The following is an 18157-nucleotide window of genomic DNA, read 5'->3' on the forward strand; positions in this document are numbered from 1 at the left end:
CTAGGGGTGCCTGGGTGGCTCAGTGCGTTAAGGCCGCTGCCTTCAGCTTGGGTCATGGTCTCAGGGTCCTGGGATCGAGCCCTGCATCATGCTCTCTGCTCAGCAGGGAGCCTGCTTCCTCCTCTCTCTGCCTGCTTGTCATCTCTCTGTCAAATAAATAAATAAAATCTTTAAAAAAAAATAGTCTTCCTAAATCCTTGTTATAAATACTTAATAAAAAGAAAATGACAAGGGGCACCTGGGTGGCTCAGTGGGTTAAGGCTCTGCCTTCAGCTCAGGTCATGATCTCAGGGTCCTGGGATTGAGACCCACATCAGGGCTCTGCTCAGCAGGGAGCCTGCTTCCCCCTCTCTCTCGGTCAAATAAATAAATCCTTAAAAAAAAAAAGGAAAATTACAATTACTTAAATTGAAATTATATTTTACGAAGAATGCACATAGAATTTTATCAAATGCCCTTTCAGCATCTATGGATGTATTTTTCATTAAGTGTCATTCAAGAAACAGTCCAGTTAAAGAAAAAAATAAGAAAGAATGTCAATTATCACTACTCACCATTATTACATAACATTGTTCTACAGGCAGATACCAGCCAATGCAATTATGCAAAAGAATGATAGAAGTATGTAAAATAGAACTGATGAGGTAATATTATCATACTTAGATATGACTGTTTACAGAGAAGCCCCAAGAGAATCAAGCTCTTTCAAACCAGGAAAGTACTTCCAGACAAGGCTGATTACAAAATTCATACTCAGAATTCAGCAATTTTCTGATACGTAAAACTATGTCTTCTGATAACAACTATTTAAGAGGAGTAATGGGAAAAAATTACCCTATTTACAGTAGCAATGACCAAAAAAAGGTAAGAAACTCAGCAAGAAATATACAGAGATTTCTTTTAAAAATGTAAAAAAAATGCCAAGATCTTGAACAACAAAATGCAATCATACCAGCACCAACTGCCCCCAAATTGACAAATACAATGAATAACAATAAAATTATTTTTTCTTTTTAATTAGATCAATTCATTCAACAGTCAATATGAAATGTAAGACTTAAAACCATAAAACTCAGAAGAAATTATAGGGCAAAAGATGCATGGAATTGATCTGGCATAAACTTCTTGGATATGACACCAAAGGTATAGGCAAAAAGAAAAGAACATGGAATCTGTATGCATAAGTTTTCAAATTTGTGCATCAAAACACACTATCCACAGAGTAAAAAAACATCCCATAGGTTGGGAGAAAATATTTGGAAATCATATGTCTGACAGGAAACTAATATCCAAAAAACACAGAGAACTCCTGAAACTCAACAACAATAGCAACAACAAAAACCAATTCTATTAAAAAATGGGCAAAGGACTTGAATGCACATTTCTCCAGAAGATATACAAATGCCCAATAAGCAAGTGATATATGCTCAATATCATTAACCATTAGAGAAATGTAAACCAAAACTACCTAAGATACCACTTCATACCCATTAGGATGACTACTACCAGGAAAACAGAAAATAAGTACTGACAAGGATATGAAGAAAATGGAACCTGTGCCCTACTGATAGGAATATAAAATGATACAGCCACTATAAAAAGCAGTATGGATGCCCCTCAAAAAGTTAAAAATTAAAAATAGAATTTCCATATGATCCAGAAATTCCACTGCTACGTATACCCAGAAGAACTGAAAGCAGGGTTTTGAAGAGGTATTTGCACACCCATGTTCACAGCAGCATTATCCACAGTAGCTAAAACATGGAAGCAATTCGTATCCATCAATGGATGAATGATTAAGAAAAATTCCATACAATGGAATAATATTCAACCTTTAAAAGGAAAGAAATTTCTGACATGTGCTACAACATGGATGAGTCTTGAGGGTATTATGCTAAGCAAAATAAGCCAGTCAAAAAAAGACTACTACTGGAGGCTGGGAAGATAGTGGAAGAGGAGGACCCAAAGCTTGCCTCATCCCACAGACAGAACTAGATAACGCTCACATCAACATAAATAACCTAAAAAATAACCCAAAGACTGGCAGAACAAACTACAAACTAAAAGTAGAGTAGAGGCCACATCAAAGAAGGGAGGAAGAATGGAGACGCAATATGGGAGAAAAGACCACGGCTATGTGCAGTAGGGAAAGAGCTGGCAGTGCAAAGAAGGGCAAAAAAAAAAAAAAGACTGTCACACTAGGGAGCCTACACAAGGAAGATGATTCCCCGTAACATTTGGTGCAGTTTTTTTTTTTTTTAAGATTACATATTTATTTATTTATTTGACAGACAGAGATCACAAACAGGCAGAGAGGCAGGCAGAGAGGAGGGGTGGGGAGGGGGACAGGCTCCCCATTGAGCAGAGAGCCCAATGCTGGGCTCCATCCCAGGACCCTGAGATCATGACCTGAGCCGAAGACAGAGGCTTTAACCCACTGAGCCACAACATTTGGCTTTGAAAGTGAGAGGGGCCAAATTTCATGAGTTCTTAAACCAGTGGGACTTAAAGTCTGGAACTTGAAAAATCAGTGGGCTCGGTTCTGGGAGAGCTCTAAGAGCTAAAGAAGTTAAGTCCCTATGCTTAAAGAGACAGTGACAAACAGCTTGCAGAAATACAGCATAGAAGCAACAGTTTGAAAAATTCCTGAGGCAGACAGGAAGGAGTTATTTACTCATCTCAGACCAAGTCCAGGAGAGGCAGGATGCAGGGAGACCTCTCCAAGAACAAAGGAACCAGCAGGCTCCATTTCTCTCCCCCGTCTCCCAGTATAAACACAATGGCCATAGGCAGGAACCAGCTCATTGCTAACACTCACTATCTAATTTGCTTACACCAAGCCTCACTCCCATGTGCTTGGATGATCTGCCCTTCCCAGTCATGCTTGCCTCAGTCCTGGCACTGCGGGTCTCCTCTGCCATAAGACCGTTGCAAAGCCTGCCAACACCATGTCTCCAAACTGAGCATTTTACAGGGCCTCAGTATTAGTGGCAGCAACAGCAGGTTTCATTTTGCAAGCAGACCAGAGCACACCTTACTAGAACACATCCTACCCCGGTCAAGACCAAACACTGCCCACAACAGGCAAAAGGAACCTCTGAAGATGACTGGACTGAAGGAAAAAGAAGCCAGGGCACACTAGCAGGTCATAAGCAATGAACATACGAGATGCTCCCTGAAGCACCAGGTCCTGGGGAACAGGGAAACTGTACAGCAGGGCATTACAGGATGTCTTCTTCATGTGAATAACCTCCAAGAGCAGGAGATACAGCTCACTTTCCTAACAGAGAAACAGACAAACAGAGAGAGGCAAAATGAGGAAACAGAGGAATATGTTCCAAATGAAAGAACAGGACAAAAACCACAGCAAAAGACCTAAACAAAACATGAAGAGGTAATATGCCTGATAGAGAACTGAAAGTAATGATTATAAAAATACTCACCAGACTTGAGAAAAGGGTGGAAAACATCAGTGAGACCCTTAACAAGGAGATAAAAAAGAACCAGTAAGAGATGAAGAACACAACAAATGAAATTAAAAATACCTGATGAAAGCAGAGGAACAAATTAATGACCTGGAAGACTAAGTAATGAAAAGCAATCAAGTTGAGTGACTGAGTGGGAAAAAAAAAAACACAAACTGAGAATAGTCTCAAGGAACTCAATGACTCCATCAAGTGCAGTAACATTCACATTATAGGGAGCCCAGAACAAGAAGAGAAAGAAAAGGGGGCAGAACATTTATTTGAAGAAATAATAGCTGAAAACTTCCCTAATATGAGGAAGGAAACAGGTATCTAGATCCAGGAGGCACAACAATGCCCCCAGCAAAATCAACCCTAGGAGGTCCACACCAACATATATAGTTATTAAAATGCAAAAAGTAGTGATAAAGATGAAATATTAAAAGCAGTAAGAGAAAAGAACAGTTACATATAATGGCAGCATGATAAGCCTATCAGAAGATTTTTTAGCAAAAACTCTGCAGACTAGAAGAGAGTGGCATGATATATTCAAGGGGCTGAAAAGGAAAAATGTGCAGCCAAGAATATTCTGTCCAGCAAGACTACCATTCAGAATAGAAGGATAGACAATGAGTTTCCCAAACAAAAACTAAAAGAATTTATGATCACTAGACCAGCCCTCGAAGAAATTAAAGGGGGCTCTTTAAGTGGAAAGGAAAGACCGTTAAGTGAGAGTATGGAAAGTAGGGATCACAAAAGAAGTTTAAAAAAAAAAAAAAGTATACCTGTAAAAATCAATCAAGGGATTCACAAAATAAAAGGATGTCAAATATGATACCATATTTGAAAAACATGGAGGAGACAGGAGTAAAGAATGAGTTCAAACTTGAATGACCATCAACTTAATACAGACTGCTATAGGGCGCATGGGTGGCTCAGTGGGTTGAGCCGCTGCCTTCGACTCGGGTCATGATCTTGGGGTCCTGGGGTCGAGTCCCGCATTGGGCTCTCTGCTTGGCAGGGAGCCTGCTTCCCTCTCTCTCTCTCTGTCTCTGCCTGCCTCTCCATCTACTTGTGATCTCTCTCTGTCAAATAAATAAATAAAATCTTTAAAAAAAAAATACAGACTGCTATATGCAAAATATATTCTATACAAACCTAATGATAACCATAAATCAAAAACCAGTAATAGATACACAAAGAATAAAGAGAAAGGAATCCAATTATATCACTAAAGATAGTCAGGACACCATGAAAGAGCAAGAGAAGGAACAGAGAAAAACCATAAAAACAACCACAAAACAAGTAACAAAATGTCAAAAATGCTTATAATTACTTTGAATATGAATGGACTAAATATTCTAATCAAAAGTCAGAGTGACAGAGTGGATTAAAAAAAAAAAATGCTGCCCACAAGATACTCTTTTCAGTCTTAGAGACACCTGCAGATTAAAAGTGAGGGGATGACAGATAGCTAACAGACACATGAAAAAGTGCGCTGCATCACTCGGCATCAGAGAAATACAAATCAAAACCACAATGAGATATCACCTCACACCAGTCAGAATAGCTAAAATTAACAAGTCAGGAAATGACAGATGCTGGCGAGGATGTGGAGAAAGGGAACACTCCTATACTGTTGGTGGAAATGCAAGCTGGTGCAACCACTCTGGAAAACAGCATGGAGGTTCCTCAAAAAGTTGAAAATAGAGCTACCCTACAACCCAGCAATTGCACTATGGGTTTTTACCCTAAAGATACAAATGTAGTGATCCAAAGGGCATGTGCACCTGAATGCTGATAGCAGCAATGTCCACAATAGCTAAACTATGGAAAGAACCTAGATGTCCATCAACAGATAAATGGATAAAGAAGATGTGGTATATATACACAATGGAATACTATGCAGCCATCAAAAGAAATGAAAACTTGCCATCTGCAACAACATGGATGGAACTACAGGGTATTATGCTTAGCGAAATAAGTCAATCAGAGAAAGACAACTATCATATGATCTCCCTGATATGAGGAAGTGGCGAAGCAATGTGGGAGGTTTGGGGGGTAGGAAAAGAATAAATGAAACAAGATGGGATCAGGAGGGAGACAAACCATAAGACTCTTTTTTTTTTTTAAAGATTTTATTTATTTATTTGACAGACAGAGATCACAGGTAGGCAGAGAGGCAAGCAGAGAGAGAGGAGGAAGCAGGCTCCCCGCTGAGCAGAGAGCCCGATGTGGGGCTCGATCCCAGGACCCCAGGATCATGACCTGAGCCGAAGGCAGAGGCTTTAACCCACTGAGCCACCCAGGCGCCCCAAACCATAAGACTCTTAATCTCACAAAACAAACTGAGGGTTACTGGGGGGAGGGGAGAGGGAGAGGATGGTGGGGTTATGGACACTGGGGAGGGTATGTGCTATGGTGAGTGCTGTGAAGTGTGTAAACCTGGTGATTCACAGTCCTGTATCCCTGGGACTAATAATATATTATATGTTTATAAAAATTTTTTTAAGTTATTTTTAGAAAAAGTGAAGGGATGGAGAAACATTTATTATGCAAATGATATCAAAACAAAGCCAAGATAGCAATACTTATACTGGACAACATAGACTTTAAAACAAAGACCGTAACAAGAGACAAAGAAAGACACAATATAAAGGAAACAATCCAACAAAAAGATGTAATAATTATAAATATTTATGCACCCAAAATGAGAGTACCAAAATACACAAAACCATTAACAACAAACATTAACAAAACTATCATAAGAATAGAATAATAGAAGGGACCTGAATACTCCACTTACATCAACAGAGCAACCATCCAAATAGAAAATCAATAAGGAAACAGTGGCTTTGAATGACACATTGAACCAGATGGATTTAACAGATATATTCAGAACACTCCATCCTAATACAGCAGAACACACATTCTTTTCAAGTGCACATACAGCATTCTCCAGAATAGATCACATATTAGGCCACAAAACAAGTCTCAACAAATTTAGAAAGATTTAAGTGATAAATGCATCTTTTTTTACCTCAATGCTGTGAAATTAGAAATTAACCTCAAAAAAAAAAAATCTGCAAAGAGCAAAAGTACATGAAGGTTAAATAACGTGCTATTGGGGCGCCTGGTTAGTTCAGTCAATACAGCATACAACTCTTGATCTCAGGGTCATGAGTTCAAGGCTCACACTGAGTAGAGAGCTTACTTAAAACAAACAAACATAAGATACATGCTACTAAACGACGAGTAGGTCAACCAAGAAATCAAAATTACATGGAAACAAATGAAAATGAAAACACAATGGTCCAAAATCTGTGGGATGCAGCAAAAGCAGTTCTAAAAGGTAAGTTTATAGCAATACAGGCCTACTTCAAGAAGCCAGAAAAGACTCAAATAAACAATCAAGTAATCTTACACCTAAAAAAGCAAGAAAAAGAACAAGCAAAACCCAAAACTAGCCAAAAGAAAGAAATAAAAAAGATCAGAGCAAAAATAAATGATATAGAAACTAAAAAAACAATAGATCATTGAAACCAGGAGCTGGTTCTCTTAAAATATTGACAAAATTGATTGACCTCTAGCTAGAGTCATAAAAAAGAGAGAGAAAGAGCTCAAAAATTCACAAATGAAAAAGAAATAACTAACACCACAGAAATAAAAACAGTTCTAAGAGAATATCATGAAAAATCATATGCCAACAAATTGGACAACCTAAAAGAAATGGATAAATTCCTAGAAACACACAACCTACCAAAACTGAAGCAGGAAGAAACAGAAAATTTGAACAGACTAATTACCAGCAGTAAACTGAGTCAGTAATCAAAAAACTCCAAACAAACAGAAGCACCAGACAGCTTCACAGGCGAATTCTGGCAAACATTTAAAGAAGAGTTAATACTTATTCTTCTTGGAACACCTGAGTGGCACAGTCAGTTAAGCGTCCAGCTCTTGATTTCAGCTGGGGTCATGATCTCAGGTTGTGAGATCGAGCCCTGAATCGGGCTCCATGGTTGGCGTAGAGCCTGCTTAAGATTCTCTCTCCCTCTACCCCCCCCCCAAAAAAACCAAACTTACTCTCAAACTATGCCCCCAAAAATAAGAGGATGGGAATCTTCCAATATCATTCTATGGGGCCAGCATAATCCTGATACCAAACAAGATAAAAACACCACAAAAAAAAGAAGACTATAGGCCAATATCTCTGATGAACAGATGCAAAAAACCCTCAACAATATTCTAATAAACCAAATTCAACAACACATTAAAAAAATTGTTCACCACAATCCTGTGAGATTTATTCCCTGGATGCAAGGGTGGTCCAATATCTGCAAATCACTCAATGAGATACATCAATAAAAGAAAAGATAAAACCATATGGTCATCTCAATAGATGCAAAAAAATTGACAAAGTATAATATTCATTCATAATAAAAATCCTCAACAAAGTAGGTTTAGAGGAAAAATACCTCAACATAATAAAGGCCTATATGAAAAACCTGTAACAATCATCATATTCAATGGGGATAAACTGATAGCTTTTCCCCTAAGGTCAGGAATAAGACAATGATGTCCACTCTCACAACTGTTACTCAACATAACACTGGAAGTCCTAGCCACAGCAATCAGACAACAAAAAGATATAAAAGGCATCTAAATTGGTAATGAAGATGAAAACTTTCACTATTTGCAAATGACATGATACTATATATCGAAAATCCTAAAGACCACCAAAAAACTACGAGAACTTGATAAATGAATTTGGTAAAGTCTCAGAATACAAAATCAATGTACAGAAATATGTTGCTTTTCTATGCACTAACAAAGAGGCAGCAGAAGGAGAAATTAAGAAAACAATCTCATTTACAATTGCACCAAAAATAATAAAATACCTAGTAATAAACTTAACCATGGAAGTGAAAGACCTGTACTCTGAAAATTATAAAACACTGATGAAAGGAATTGAAGACAACACTAAGAAGTGGAAAGACATTCCATGCTTCATGGATTGGAAGAAAAATATTGTTAAATAACAAATAATAACAAATACTGTTAAAATGTCCACACTACCCAAAGAAATCTACACATTTAATGTAATCCCTATCAAAATACCAACAACATCTTTCACAGAGCTAGAACAAATAATCCTAAAATTTGTATGGAACCACAAAAGATCCTGAATAGCCAAAGCAATTTTGAAAAAACAAAACAAAACAAAACTTGAGGTGTCACAACTCCAGACTTCAAGTTATATTACAAAGTTGTGAGAAATGAAAACAATATGGTACTGGCACAATTATTCTTTGACAAAGGAGGAAGGAATATGTAATGGGAAAAAGACAGTCTCTTCAACAAGTGGTATTGGGAAAACTGGACAGTTACATGCAAAACAATGAAACTAGATCACTTTCTTACATCACACAGAAAAATAAATTCAAAATGGATTAAAGACATAAATGGAGAACTGAAACCATAAAAATCCTAGAAGAGAGCACAGGAAGTAATTTCTTTGACAATGGTCATAGCAACATTTTTCTAGACATGTCTCCTCAGACAAGGGAAATAAAAGCAAAAATAAACTATTGGTACTACAAAATAAAAAGCTTCTGCACAGCAAAGGAAACAATCAACAAAACTAAATGGCAATCTATTTGAGAAGACTGAATAAGAAGATATTTACACAGAACATATCCAATAAAGGGTTAGTATCCAAAGTATATAAAGAACTGACATTACTCAACATCCCCAAAACAAATAATCCAATTAAAAAATGAGTAGAAGAAATGAATAGACATTTCTCCAAAGAAGACATACAGATGGGAAACTGACACATGAAAAGATGCTCAACATCATACATCACCAGGGAAATGCAAATCAAAACTACAATTAAAAAAAAAAACTAAAAAACCCCACAAACCTACAGTGAGATTATCACCTCACATCTGTCAGAATGACTAAAATAAAAACACAAGAAAGAACAAATGATGGCAAGAATGTAGAGAAAGGAGACACCTGGGTGGCTCAGTGGGTTAAGCCTCTGCCTTAAGCTCAGGTCATGATCTCAGGGTCCTGGGCTTGAGCCCTGCATTGCGTTCTCTGCTCGGCAGGAATCTGCTTCCCCTTCTTTCTCTGCCTGCCTCTCCGTCTACTTGTGATCTCTTTCTCTCTCTCTCTCTGTGTCAAATAAATAAAATCTTTAAAAAAAAAAAAAAGGATGTGGAGAAAGGAACCCTGTTGGTGGGAACACAAACTGTACAACCACTGTACTGAAAACAGTATGGAGGTTCCTCAAAAAGTTAAAAATATAACTACCTGACTATCCAGGAATCGGAATACTGAATATTTACCATAATACAAAAACACTAATTCAAAGGATACATGTACCCTTATGTTTACTGCATTATTTCCAATCACGAAATTATGGAAGGAGCTCAAGTATCCATCAACAGATAAATATAAACATGTAAGATAAATATATATATACACTACACACACACACACACACACACACACACACATATACATACAGTGGAGTGTTATTCAGTCATGAAAAATAATGAAGTCTTCCCATTTGCAACAACATGGATGGAGCTAGAGAGTATAATCCTAAGCAAAATAAATCAGAGAAACATAAATACCATACAATTTCACTTACATCAGGAATTTAAGAAACAAAGCTAATGAGCAAAGGTTACAAAAAAAAAAGGTAGAGACACAAAACAAGAAACAGACTTTTTAAAAAAATTAACATATAATGAATTTGTATCAGGGGTACAGGTCTGTGAATCATCAGTCTTACACATTTCACAGCACTCACCATAGCACATACCCTCCCCAATGTCCATCACCCAGCCACCATATTGCTTCCCACCCCTCAGCAGACCTCAGTTTGTTTCCTGAGATTAAGAGTCTCTTATGGTTTGTTTCCCTCCCCGGTCCCATCTTGTTTCATTTTTCCCTCCCTTCCCCCACGAACCCCTGCCCTGCCTCTCAAATCCTCATATCAGAGAGATCATATAATTGTCCTTCTCAGATTGACTTATTTTGCTTAGCATAATACTCTCTAGTTCTATCCACATCATTACAAATGGCAAGATTTGAGGTTTTTTATGGCTGCGTAGTATTTCATTGTATATATACACCACATCTTTATCCATTCATCTGTTGATGGACATGTAGACTCTTTCCTTAGTTTGGCTTTTGTGGACATCGCTGCTATAAACATTTGGGTGCATGTGCCCCTTTGGATCACTACATTTGTATCTTTAGGGTATATACCCAGTAGTGTAATTGCTGGGTCATAGGGTAGCTCTATTTTCAACTCTTTGAGGAAGCTCCATCTGTTTTCTAGAGTGGCTGCACCAGCTTGCATTCCCACTAAGAATACAGGAGGGTTTCCCTTTCTCCACACCCTCACCAACACCTGTTGTTTCCTGACTGGTTAATTTTAGCCATTCTGACTGGTGTGAGGTGGTATTTCACTGTGGTTTTGATTTGTAAAGAAACAGACTCTTAACTGCAGAAAACAAACTTATAGTTAACAGGAGGGAGGAGAGGATGATATAAGTGATGGGGATTAAAGACTACACTTAACACGATGAATACTAAGTAATGTATAGAATTGTTCCATCACAATATTGTGCACCTGAAACTAAAAGAACACTGTATGCTACCAATATTGGAATTAAAACAAAAAACATAATTTTAAGAAGTACATATATGTGTATACAGACAAGTACTGTGTGATTATACTTTATGTAAAGTACTTAGAGTAGTCAAAATCACAGAGAAAGAAAGTAGAGTGGTTATTGCCAGGGGCTGGGGTGAAGGTAGGGGACGGGAATGAGGAATTATTAACACGTACTGAGTTTCAGTTTTATAAGATGAAAAAGAGTTATGAATATGGGTGGTGGTGGTTGCACAACATTATAGATGTACTTAATACCACTAAAGTATATATTTAAAAATGGTTAAAATTTTAACTTCTGTGTGTATTTTAACATGATAAAATTTAATAAAGTAGGGGATGAGCCAAAAAAAAAAGTTATATGAAAAAGTGAGCAAGAATATCCATACAAATTCTGGAAACATAAAGTAAGGAATGGCCTCACTCAATTATTAAAAAAAAGTTATAAAGTTATAATTACGGGATCCCAGGTGGCTTAAAAGTGTAACAATTATTAAAATATTATACACTATAAATGAAAAGGCATAGTTTGACAGAGAAAAACAAGTCTAAGAATAGATTCAAATCCTTATGGATTTCTTTTTTTAAAGATTTTATTCATTTATTTATTTATTTGAGAGAGAGAGCACAAGCGTGCACGCACACAATTAGGGCAGAGGGAGAGGGACAAGCGGACTCCCAGTTGAGCCGAAAGCCCCATACAGGGCTCAATCCCAGGACCATGAGATCATGACCTGAGCGGAAGGCAGCCGCTTAACTGACTGAGCCACCCAGGTGCCCCTATTTCTCTCTCTTCCTTTTCTTAAAGATTTATTTTTTTAAAGAGAAAGAGCATGCATGTACATGTGAACAAGTCTGAGGGGGAGTAGGAGGAGTAGAATGGCAGGGAGAGGAACTGGGAAAGAATCTCAAGCAGATCCAGTGCTGAGTGTGGAACCCAATGCAGAGCTTAATGTCACAACTCTGAGATCCTGACCTGAGCTGAAACCAAGAGTCCCACGCTTAACAAACTGGGCCACCCACGTGCCCCTTTATTTCTTTATAGAAACCGCGTGTGTATCAAAATTGACACTTCAAATCAGTGGGGTATAAGTAGTTTAGGTGGATTATTGAATAAATAGTGTTGAGATAAGAAATAATTGAGTAATCATCTGAAAAAAATCAGAACTATAATGTTCACCTTATTAAAAATAAATTCCAGGGGCGTTGGGTGTTATAATCTCCATGTGTGCAGAACTTTTCTAACTATGAACCCAAACCCAGAAGTCATTAAAGAAAAAAACTGATATGAAACTGATATGATTGCAACATATATATATGTATCATTTTATAACATCACTTACAACACCACAATGCAAGTCATAGGAAAAGTCAACTGGCAAAAAGTATCTGAAATTCACATTACAGAAAAAAGTTAATTTCTATATTATGAAAGCTCCTGTAAATAAACAGAACACCAAGAGACTTAAAAAAAAAATGGCCAAAGGGTATAAAACAAAAAACACAAATGGCTTTTAAACATAAAAAACAGGGACGCCTGGGTGGCTCAGTGGGTTAAAGCCTCTGCCTTCAGCTCAGGTCATGATCTCAGGGTCCTGGGATCGAGCCCCGCATCAGGCTCTCTGCTCGGCAGGGAGCCTGCTTCCTCCTCTCTCTCCACCTGCCTCTCTGCCTACTTGTGATATCTGTTTGTCAAATAAATAAATATTTTTAAAAAATAAAATAAAATAAACAAAATACAAACAAAAAACATTAAAAAACAGTTCAACCTCTCTCATAAGAGAAATACAAATAAAGTTGTAATATACAGGATCAAAAATATTATATCGATATTATATATCATTTATTATACTGAAATATATATATAGGTTATACTGAGTATATTATATTGAAAAGAATGGAGAAAAACTTTTTCATACTTTGCTGGTGCAAGAACAAACAGGTACAATTTTTCTGGCAGGTAGTTTCACCATATAAATGAAAATCGTAAATGCAAATATCCTGAGTTTTTTTCTATAGAGTAACATAAAAAAATATATATGTATACACACACACACACACACACACACAAGGATACTCACTATGGTATCATTTCTATAGCAAAAAAAGAAGACAAACCCCAACCGTTTACCAATAGTAGACGGGTTGAAGAAATCATGGCCTAAAAAAAGGAATGAGGGAGCGCATGGGGTTATGATATGGAATGACCTCCAGTGTAAAGTATTCACAGTGAAAAGGGCCAAGTTATAGAGAAGTATGTGTGGTATACTACCATTTTTGGAAAAAGACCATCTCTGAGGCAATGGGACTGGCAGGCTATACAGCTGAATGGAAAGAACACATTCCTTTGATTCCTTATACCCTTTACACATTTTGTATTTTACACCTTGAACACAAACTACCTATGTAATATAATAACTTTTAAAAACTCTGTATTTACCTTCAAAGAAACAATGCTTCCATTTTCGTAAGTAGAAATAATCATCTGCACCATAGAGAAACAGAGTATGGTTTTCATAGTATTTTAGATAGAATCCTCCCTTAGGGAGCTTGAAAAGACATAATTATTATATCGTAATCAAATCCTGTATAAAGAAAAGTCTTTTTTTTACAACAGGACAGAGAACAACTAAACAAGACCAAATTCACTAAATTTGATGACACTCAATCCAAGTTAGCTAGCTAAATCTGGGATTCCTAGACAAAATCAGAGAACAGTTTCTTAAAAGCCAGAAGATGGCGATATTACCTCATTAAAGTCTCACTCGGCAAGGTATCTGTCTCTGACCTTACTTCTTAACAAACCTGATTTTCCTCCTTAGGTCTCTCCTTGCCTTCCTGCATTCCCTCCTCTATTTACCTATGCTTCTACTCTTCACCCATGATATGAAACTGAAATAAACAGTGGAAAAGAAATATAAAGAAATTCCTGAATTTATAACAACACTATTTTTAAGTGCATATAACAGAACTGAAATATATTATAAGGTTCTTGTCTTTTTTTTTTTTTTAAAGATTTTATTTATTTATTTGACAGAGAGACATCACAAGTAGGCAGAGCAGCAAGCAGAGAGAGAGGGAAAAGCAGGCTCCCTGCCGCGCAGAGAGCCCGATGCGGGGCTGGATCCCAGGACTGGATCCCAGGACTCTGAGATCATAACCCAAGCCAAAGGCAGACTTAACTCACTGAACCACCAGGTGCCCCTATTATAAGGTTTTTATGGTTAATTATGAACACAGGATTATTTTCGTTTTCTTCTGAAACTACACTAAAATGACGCTAAAGGACTAAAAAAGGACAAGCCCATCCAAAAAACCTTTATTTATATATATATATAATGAAAGGAGACCATAGCTGATGAGAGACATAAAGCTTTTTGAAGCTAGCTAGAGGACCACTGAATGAATAGTAACTGGCTTGGTAAAACAGACAAGCCAAACCTGTGTGTGTGAGGGTCGGTGGAGGTGTAAAACCAGTAAGAAACAACAGAAATGCTCAAGAATTGGAGACATCTGAAGGTAAGAGTCTGGCTTGGGGCTGAAAACAGGAATACTGGTCAAAAGTTTGAATAAGAAATACTCAGAAATCCTACCATGTAGCCAAGAAACTTCTTCTCCTGCCCCCTAGCAAGAGATAAGTGTTTATATTCTTAACACTAAATCAGACAGGATGTAGAAAGCAGGTCCACACAAGGTTGTGTGTCATATCCTAACACAAAGAGGCTAAATGAAGATTTATATACTGAACAGTGGACCCAGCTCTATCCTCCAAATCAGCTTCAGAACAGAGGCCAATCAAGCACACTCCTCCATGGGGAATCTGACCCAAGAGAAAAGACCTGCAATCATTCAATCACACTGTGTAAAATTTGCAATAAACAACTCGCCATAGAGTTTTTTACTCAGCTTTTTTTACTGCCTCACTCTTTAATCTGAACAGATGGCCAAAGTTTACTGAACAATTGAGAAAAGCCTTGAATGTGCAATGAAAGACCAAATCAACAAAACAACGGTAGAACAAATTAATAAAAAGTGTAAAAGAAAAAAGGGGAAAAAAGGAAAAGAAGGAAGGGCAGAGAGGGAGAGAGAAAAAAAGCAAAATAAAGGTAGGTAGAGCAGTGCCTGGGTGGCTCAGTGAAGTGCTTGTCTTTGCCTCAGGTCATGATCTCAGGGTCCTAGGAGCCCTCCTGCATGCAGCTCCTCAGCAGGAAGTCTCCCTCTCCCTCTGTGTGTTCCTTCATGCTTGCTCACTCTTCACCAATAAATAAGTCAAATATTTTTAATTTTTATTTTTTAAAGCTTTTAAAAAATATTTTATTTATTTGACAGAAAGAGCGGGCACAAGGACAAGCAGGGGGAGTGTCAGGCAGAGGACAGAGAGAAGCAGGCTCCCCACTGAACAAGGACCCACCCCACCCCCAACATGGGGCTCAATTCCAGAACCCTGAGATCATGACCTGAGCAGAAGGCAGACAATTAACCGACAGAGCCACCCAGAACCCCTCTTTTTTTTTTTTAAGATAGGTCGGAAACCTTCCACAACACAAAGTAGAGCAGAAAGTTAAAAATTAGATCACCAATCCAGAATGCCCAACTACAAAAGAATTACAGAAAAGGAAAAAAGGAAAAAAGTAAAGAAACTATACAAAAGTATGACATTTCTGTTTCTAGCAACACGGTGAAATAAATGATCTGTAAACTTTATCTTAACAAAGTATCTAGAAATGGAGAAATTAAATATTCTCTCAAACACTGAGCTCACAAAAAACCAAAGCTTTCAGCCGCCATGGAGGAACCAAAACTCAGCTTTTAATGGCTCTAAAGTGACAACAGACAAGGCCTTGAGAATTACATGAAGTTAAGAGTTGGAATTGAGGCTCCCCACCCCCTTCCATACATTCTCAATGAAAGGATGGACTAGGGAGAGGGGAAAATCAACCAACATTTAAGAAAAGACAAGAAAATGTCTCCCTCTAGCTCTGGATTATAGGAATCAGGAGAATAAAAAGATTTAAAAAGACTCAGATTCAGATATCACAATGACCTCCAATTAAAAACAAAACAAAACAAAAACCATTCACCTAGACTCCACAAAACATTAAAAAGAAAGAGATCTTAAGAGCAGGCAGATAATCATATCAAAAGTATAAGCAAAAAAAAAAAAAGAAAGAAAAAAGCAATAAGGTTTAAGGAAAAAATTTTAATTTCATGCATCAAAAAACATTATCTGCAAAGTAAAATGGCCATCCCCAGAATGGGAGAAAATATCTGTAAATCATATAAATATATGATCAAAACCCAAAATATATGGAGAACACCTAAAACGCAACAACTAAAAAACAATCTGATTCAAAAATGAACAAAGGACTTGTACAGACCTCCAAAGAAGATATACAAATTGTCAAGCACATGAAAGGACACTCAACATCACTAATCATTAAAGAAATGCAAAATAAAACCATGGTGAGGTACCACCCTCCACCCATTAGGGTGACCACTTAAAAAAAAAAAAGGAAACAACACAGAAAGTATTGTGAGGATGTAAAAAAAAAACCAAAAAACAAAACTGGAACTCTTCTGCACTACTGGTAGGAATACAAAGTGGTCTCTGGAAAACGGTATGGAAGTTCCTCAAAAAAAGAGAAGTAAGATTATATGATCCAGCAATTCCACTTCTGGGTATATACTCAAAAAAAATGAAAGGAGGATCTCACAAAGATATTTGCATACCCACGCTCACAGCAGCATTCAAAGTAGCTAAAATTTGGAAGTAACCCAAGTGTCCATCAAAAGATAAATGGTCAAGCAAATTGTGGCAGATTGCTATGATGGAATATTATTCAGCCTTTAAAAAGAAGGAAATTCTGTCATGTGCTACAACATGTATGAACCTTGAAAACTACACCAAGTGAAATAAGCCAGTCACAAAAGACATACACTGTATGATTCTACTTACAGGACTTACATGACTATTCAAAGTAGTCAAAATCATAGAAGTAGAATAGAGGTTGTTGGGGGCGAAGGGGAAGGGAGAAGGAGGAGATACTGTTTAATGAGAAAAGAGTTTCAGTTTTTCAAAATGAATAGAGTTCTGGAGATGGTGGTGATTGTAGCACAACAGTATGAATATACTTAACACTGAACTAACTGTACACTTAAAAATGGCTAAGATCAGGGGCACCTGGGTCGCTCAGTGGGTTAAAGCCTCTGCCTTCAGCTCATGTCATGATCTCAGGGTCCTGGGATTGAGTGCTGTGTCAGGCTCTCTGCTCGGCAGGCCTGCCTCTCTGCCTACTTGTGATCTCCGTCTGTCAAATGAATAAATAAAATCTTTTTAAAAATGGCTAAGATCATAAACTTTATGTTTTATGTACCTGACCACAATTAAAAAAAAAAAAAAAAACTGGAGAAAAATCAGAGAGAAAAACAAAGGAAAGACAACTAGACTGCAGAGGACTTCTAGAAAACATTAAAAGCAAAAACACTGTGAAGTAAATTTTTAAGGTGCCAAGTAAGGGAAAATAATAACAAGCTAGAATTTTAAACTATTTTTCAAAATAAGGGTGAAATAAACACATCTTCAATTGGTTTACCTTTATAGACATTCAATAAAGAGACATTCAAAAAATATAATTCAGGAAAATGGAAACTAAACTGAAAATGCAAAAGAAAGAGGAAAAGAATAAAAAAGAAATGAGTATATATAAATGAAAATCATCTGTACAGTAGCTATACTGAATAATTTTAGAAAATGAAAAATGGGGGACAGAAAACAGGAGGAAATATAGCCTGGACAAAAATACTGTGAGAAGGGAGAAGCTTGATCAGAATTAAAGAATTCTATGGGCCTGGTGTTATTTAGGAAATATTGGGTTAAATTAAATATAATCCCTAAAAATATAAAGACAACCACTGAAAGTATAAAACAATCATCAAAAGCACACAGGAAAGAACAGAAGCAGCACAGAATGAGGGGCACCTGGGTGGCTCTGTCAGATGG

General features: G+C 37.2%; 1 protein-coding gene across 4 annotated transcripts in view; it reads right to left on the bottom strand.

Moving 5' to 3' along the window:
• TFDP2 (transcription factor Dp-2) overlaps positions 1 to 18157 on the bottom strand; it is a 174407-nt gene that overhangs the window by 139416 nt on the left and 16834 nt on the right. Inside the window, exon 1 of one of the 4 annotated variants that reach the window (XM_045088462.1) lies at positions 239 to 272. The exons of the other annotated variants lie outside the window; for them this stretch is intronic. The gene's annotated coding sequence lies outside the window, so the exon portion shown is untranslated. Of the gene's footprint in view, positions 1 to 238; positions 273 to 18157 lie in introns of those variants that run through there. 4 annotated transcript variants of the gene reach the window in all.

Source organism: Mustela putorius, unplaced genomic scaffold (assembly GCF_011764305.1).
Source record: "Mustela putorius furo isolate JIRA1106 unplaced genomic scaffold, ASM1176430v1.1 tig00003834_pilon_pilon_pilon, whole genome shotgun sequence".
Taxonomy (NCBI): Eukaryota; Metazoa; Chordata; class Mammalia; order Carnivora; family Mustelidae; genus Mustela; species Mustela putorius.